The sequence below is a fragment of the Girardinichthys multiradiatus genome, chromosome 18, assembly GCF_021462225.1.
Source record: "Girardinichthys multiradiatus isolate DD_20200921_A chromosome 18, DD_fGirMul_XY1, whole genome shotgun sequence".
NCBI classification, from domain to species: Eukaryota; Metazoa; Chordata; class Actinopteri; order Cyprinodontiformes; family Goodeidae; genus Girardinichthys; species Girardinichthys multiradiatus.
In genome coordinates, this window is record NC_061810.1 from 51,672,151 (window position 1) to 51,679,403 (window position 7,253).

A 7,253-nucleotide genomic window follows, 5' to 3' on the forward strand; every position below is an offset into this window, starting at 1 on the left:
TGTGGATGCCAGTGAAAGAAGCTGAATATTCATTTAAGGGCTAAAGGCTTCGTTAGCTGGAGGGCTCTGGCTGTGGAGCAAAGTCTGCCGGGGCACTGATAGTCCAGGGACTAACAAGGAACTTCTGTGTAGAAAATAAAACAAATCATGACCACTTGGTGAGGTTATTAATATTTGTATTATTACTTCTATCTCAAGAAGGAATACATCCTTTATTAGAACTCAATCTGTTGTTTGGAAACAGTTTGGACCAAATAACTCCGATCCAAACTACAGCCTGTTCAAAAAGTTCTGATGAGAGATCAAATTTCTTTAATTTTAGCTTCACTGGCGACTGGTGGTTTCTACTATTTCGAAAAGTAGAACAGGTTCTGTCCTGTGGAACCAGCTCCTGCTGTTTGTCTCTGAGGCAGATACCCTGTCGCATTTGTCACTTTCTATGGACCGGAAGTGGTCCACAGCAGCCACAGTGTTTTTGTGGATGTGAGGGGGGTATGTGGGGGTGGTGTTCTCCGAAGGTCCACCATCATCTCCACAGTCTTGAATAAGTTCCAGGGGAGTCTGACCACACCAGTGTACCAGCCGATCCACCTCCTGTCTGCATGCAGACTCATCACTGTCCTGGATCAGTCCAATAACAGTGGTGTTGTCTGCAACCTTCGGGAGTTTCGGGTGTGGCACTGGTGGTGTAGGGGTTAACCACGCGGCCTTGTGCAGAGGCCTATAGTCCTCGGTGCGGCTATCCCGGGTTTGAGTCCCGAACCCAGAAACCCTTGCCAAATGTCTCCCCCTCTCTTTGCCCTCTTTCCTATCTGCCGACTATCAAAAAAATGAAAAATAAAGGCCTCTAGTGCCACAAAAAAATATATATAAAAAAAACCTTCAGGAGTTTCACAGACAGGTCTGCTGAGGTCCAGTCATTAGTATAGAGGGAGGAGTGGAAAGAGAACACACCCCTGGGGGGCGCCGGTGCTGATGGTTCTTGTGCAGGAGAAGATGCACCCCAGCCTCACCTGCTGCAGTCGGTCCTTTAGGAAGCTGGTGATCCACTGACAGGTGGAGGCCGGGACTTTGAGCTGGGTGAGCTTCTGGTGATGGATGTCTGGGTTGATGGTGTTGAAGGTGGAGCTGAAGTCCACAAGCAAGATCCTGGCGTACATCCCTGGATGGTTGAGGTGTTGCAGGATGAAGTGTAGACCTAAGTTGACAGCATCATCTGCTGACCCGTTTGCTCAGTAAGCAAACTGCAGGAGGTCCAGCAGGAGGCCTGTGATGTCTTTCAGGTGCTTCAACACCAGAAGCTCAAAGGATTTCATGACCACAGACGTCAGGGCATCTGAGATCCTTCGTGCAGACAGGGTGTCTGAATGTAGGGGGGTGGTTGGTGAATGGCAAGAATTAGTGTCTGAATGGGATGTGGAGGAGTCAGGTTGAGGTGTAAATGGAAATGGACTGGACTTATATAGCGCTTTTCCAGTATGGAAGCAAATCGTTACCATATTTCAAATGAAAAAGCATTTTCAGAAATGCTTTTTCATTTTAAGAATGTGGCTGCATTATTTGACTCATAAATGAAATTAGCAATCAATAAACCTATTTGCATTTAAATTGTCTTCTTCAAGACTGCTTCAGTGAAGCTGCCACCGAAGCTGCCAGTTCAGGCTGCCACAGGGTGGCAGGGGATTCTGCGAGGATGCCAGAAGGTGCCAGACCGGCCATAAAAGTTTGCCAATGCGGTTGTCGCTGTTTTTGTGGAAGCTGATGCTGATTATCGGCAAACGGGATGTCATTATTGTTATAGCCTGTTACCTTTAAATAATGATTTCATTATTGATTATTATTTAATAAACAGCTTTAGACCCATAACATAAGGTGATTGTATTTACTTGACATGGAAAATAAATAGCACTATGTGTTTGTGTGACGTGTTGAAAGGATGACGAAGATTTATTGCACAAACAGCCGGTTTATTATAGAGCATGAGAGGCTATTCTGAATCGTCACTCACAAAAAAATATAAATAAATGCTTAAAAGCACGCTGGATGTCCCAGGCCACAAGGATGCCATAAGGCTGCCACCAGAACTACCAGTTCTGCCTGCCACTGCCACAAACTGAGCTCGGTCCTGCTGCAATTCAATCAATTTCTCGGCATGTTTGCAATGTAATGCACTGCAGACGTGCACAGCGCCCCCTACCGAACAAGATGGGTAGCTCGGTCAGCAGGGAGCTGAGGAAGAGCGGCTGCTGACGTCACTCTGCTGCGCCCGCAGCTCAGAATGCTTTTTCATTTTCTAGTTCTGGGCAGTACTTTACGGGCAGACCACGAAAACGAAAAAGCAATTTCTGCTTTTTTTCTTTTTGATTATGGCATAAAATGTGCAGTCATGAAGAAGAAAATGCAAATAGGATGATTGATTACTAATTTTATTTATGGGTCAAATAATGCAGCCACATTCTTAAAATGAAAAAGCATTTCTGGAAATGCTTTTTCATTTGAAATATGGTAACAATTTGCTTCCATACTAGAAAAGCGCTATATAAGTCCAGTCCATTTCCATTTACACCTCAACCTGACTCCTCCACATCCCATTCAGACACTAATTCTTGCCATTCACCAACCACCCCCCTACCTTCAGACACCCTGTCTGCACTAAGGATCTCAGATGCCTTGACATGTGTGGTCATGAAATCCTTTGAGCTTCTGGTGTTGAAGCACCTGAAGGACATCACAGGCCCCCTGCTGGACCTGGAAATGCTTTTTCATTTGAAATATGGTAACATTTGCTTCCATATTCCAGTCATGCACACCACACAAAGCACTTTAGAGCCACATTCACCCAATCGCTCACACATTCATACACCGATACGCAGATCGGTAGGCAACTTGAGGTTAAGTGCCTTGCCTAGGGGCACATCAACATATGACAGGAGGAAGCTGGAATCGAACCCACAACCTTCTGATTGCAAGACGACTACTCTTCCTACTGAGCCACAGTGAACTGCTGCTTTTCATACCTGCAGTAGAAACCATTCAACTAATTTGCCAGGTGAAGCTATTGCTCAGATGAGACATAAACCAAGGTTTATTGTTATTGTATGCGCAAAAGGTCTTGGTCTACTCGCACACGTCCTCACTGAAACTGAAGTATGATGTCACCACCTCAGTAAGTTGATTTAAATCAGTGGCTGATGTTTCAAAAACACTCAAATCTGTGCAGTCAAAGCAGGCCTATATTATCTGTTTTGACTCATCAGTCCACTTCTTAGCAGTCCAAACCACAGGTTTGGAAGCTTTTAATTTCTGCCTGTAGGTTAGGATGAAATGGAGCAGAGAGTGGTCAGAAAGTCCCAAAGCAGCCATGGTGCATCCTTTAAATTTGTGTAGCAGTGGTCCAGAGTGTTTTTATCCCTGGTGGGACACTTAATGTGCTGGGTTAGGGGTTAATCTGCATTTGGGAAGGTCATTCAGAGGTTTGCACTGTTAGAACAATGATGAGAGAGTCTGGATGTTATCAGCTCACCCATGTCAGGATCTGCCATTTTGGTTTTTGTTTACTCTTGCTGTTAGGTGATTTTGGTTCTTTATGGTTTATTAGTTTAATTAGGTTTATTTATTCCTGCCGTGTGCTTCTTAGTTTTGTTAGTTCATCTGCATTTCTGTCTTATAAGTTTTTATTAGTTGTTTTCCCCCAGGTTTATTTTAGCGTAGTTCTCTTTTGTCTAGTTTCTCACATTTTATTTCCGGTTATTAGTTGCAGTCTATCTAGTATTGTTTGTGTTTATTTACTTTTATGGTTAGGAGTTTCCATGTCCTTAGAGTTATTTTGTTGTTTACTATATGTCGTTGTTTAGGTCTATTTTGTTATTCTTACTTAGGTTCTCGTTTCCTTGCTCCTCCCAGCTGGTTTTGTATTTGTTCCTTGTATATAGTTTCCCTTAGTATTGTCACCAATCTAGTTCCTCCTCATGTCTCTGTTTTCTCTGCACTAGTAACCATGGTAACCTCCATTCCGTCAGTTCCCTACACTTGGTCATCACACCTGTCATTTATCATCTGATTACCTGCCTCGTTTCCCATTGGTTCACATTGCCCTCCCTCTGTATATTTACTCACCGGTTCCCCTTGTTCCCCATCAGTTCGTCCTGTTTAGTTCCTGTTATGTCCCTGGATTTTACCTGTTGTTTTCCTGTGTCTCCTAGTTCCAGTTCTGTAAGTCATTCTGCTCAACATCATTAAAAGAAAGCTTTTTGTTTTACCATGTGGCTCCCAAGCGTCTTCCTGCATTCTGGTCCTATCCAACCTCAGACTGTGACAGAGCAAACCGACCTCAAGGACCAGGCAGCTGATGAGGGAGTGATTACTTTCTGAGAGTACCTCCAGCATGCAGTGGCCAAAAGCACCCCATCATCCACCTCTCAGCATGAAATGCCAACCCTGCTTCAAGTGCCCCGACATGTGGCTTCCCCTCCGTCGGATCCAGCCTCCTCCGTCTCCTCGCACTGACTGCGCCACCGTCACCAGCCCGCCATGCATGTAGCAGCCGCAGCCAAGCTATCCACGTTCGCAGCAACCTCAACCACTACCGAGTCTCCCACACCTATAACGCCCTATTCCTTGGCGTTCATGATGCGGATGTTAAGAAGAGGCAAGGTCCTCACACACTTAACAATTTATCTCCTGATATTGCAGAACTCACCGAAGCAAACACTAGAAGTCCTAGAGCAGTTGAAAGAAGGCGCGCGCTCACTAACTGTGGAGATTCTTGAGGCTGAGCCTCGGAAGATAATTAAAGGAACAAACATGCCTGATTTTGCTCAGTCTACCACTGAGGATTCTAACGGCGCCACTACACTCATTCCCGTGGTGGGTTGGTCCGATGCCTTCACCCCAGAAGACTTCTCCATGCCATCACCCTCACCAATACCCCACCTCAGTCTGTACATAACGAGACCCAGAAGGGAATGGGTGGCCACACCCCAGGGCCAAGCACCAGCTTCTGTTTGTCAAAATACAAACCAATGAAAAAACCTCCTCGCTACATAAATGGATTAGAAGAACGCCTATGACTTGATGTGCACACATGGATCCTGGAGTGCCTTAAACTGGACAACATCAACAGGACACTGGGAACAATCATGAGGTCAAAGAGAATGTGGAGAGCAACTCTGGAGGCCAACTCAAAGTCAGTCCTGCAATCACTTGTATGGAGGATATACCAAGGTTATTGTCAGGCTCTGCTGCTGTTCTGCAGAAGTTTGAGTCAGACCAACACAAAGAGCAGCGATGAATACCGGACTTAAATTAGAGAGATTATCGGCCATTCACTCTACATGCATGAGCATGTAGCAATCAAGCAGAATCTACTCACACATTCATCTAACCAGGATGGATGTTATGAACTGAACACAAATGAGCTTAGCAACAAAGGTTTATTTAAAATTACAGTCAATTGGTCTTATTTATCTAGTTTCTGTGCTAGAAATACAGTGATGGGTAACAATTCAAATAGAGAAATATAAAAGGCGTTGTTATTCAACTTTAAAAAGACTCTTTGACTATAACTTCTATTGCTTATGCTAGAAGAGTAATTCAATGTGATCCGTAACTGTGTGGGCATTATGGCACTATAAAAAGTACAATAACTCTCAAATAGCTTTGTCAGTACCTCTTCAAACTCTTTGATCAGGTTCGGGTTATTGCAGTGGTGCTGTGACAGGAGACAGTCTCCTATCGTTGCATCTTACTCTGTCAGAAGCAGCAGGAGCACATCTCAGACGGTGTCTGCCACATCCACAATGACCACTTTGGGTTGTCCTACTGCACAGCTGACATCATGTGTCCCGTCCCCTCGGGATGTGACAAACCATCTCACGTTGCTGTGGTCTCTGTTAATGCCAAATTTGAAGGTACAACACCGTTTTTAACTATGCCGAATACAGTGTTTGAAAACTTGCTCAAGGCTGAAATTTAAGTATATGTCAATATAATAGATTTTAGGAAATTATTGCAGGGTTGGGGAAAATCTTTTAAATATTAAGATAATAGAAAGAATTCTCAAAATCCACAGTTCTTGTTTTCTCTTAGATAATTATCAGCATGAACAGCTAGAGGTGAAGAATGAAAAAGCACAGACTGAATATTTTCTTTATAACTTCAGTGTCTGTCTTTCCACCATGTTTGATTTCACCAATGTGCTGCAGGTAATTGATATTCTCCTATTTATTAACATGATTGATGCAGTCATAAACTGTTTCCTGATCAGAAAACACATCCAGACTGCCCAGTTAAACTCTCATGACCCTCCGAGCAAAACCCAGGACAACCTTCACTACAGTCTGCCAGGTACTTTCTAGGTCCTCCATGTTGTCCGAGCTACCGCAACCTGTTGGCGGTCAGACGCCTCGGAGCTCCTCTGGTCCTTGGTCCCCAGAAGAGATCACACACTCTATCTAAAGACTCTTAAAGGAACGACTCTCAACCAGTTTCTAACTTTTAGCTCTTTTTAATCTAAATTAAGGCAGAGGAATGATTACAGAGATCAGCGCTGAGGCTCCCGTCTCGGACCGTCGCCGTCTGTTAGAGGATGAAGAGCCTCAATAGAAGGTCACATGTAGTTTTATATCTGGCTCTCCAATGTAATGGATGAGTGATTATCAGTAGACTATGTGTCACCATTGTGGTGTCTATCTGTTAGATTGTGTAGTAGAGGGTGTCCATACTTAATCTAAGTGTGCTGTAGGTTTTTAATCAACCCAGTTATACCAGCTGCTCTACCATCAACCCCAGTGCCCCAGCTTCAAGTCATTTATGACAAACCTTGGGCCATTTATCCTTGTACTGTATGTCTATGAGCTTCTTATCCTATTGTAACAAAAGGGAAACATTAGAACTTATATTTTATTTCACTATGGTATAAAAGGGAAAAACAGCTATGAGTCATATTAATAAAGGTTGTTCCTAACAACGTGAAGCTCAACAATGTCTACAGCCTTTAGTATGTCCCAGCCAATCTCTCTCTCCTGGGACCCTGTAGTATTTGCCTTATGGATGGTCTTGTCTTCCCCATCCTCAGACTTGGCCTACTCTTTGGAAGACAAGGTGAGAGGATTGACTAAACCTACTCACTCCGTCCTCTACGAGGGGAAAGTAGGCCTGCCCCTTTTAGCCAGGGGCAGGCCTACTTTCTTTTTCTGAGTTATCAAACAGTTTGCTAGAACTTCCTGAAGGCTGAGAGTAATTTTCCACCGTCT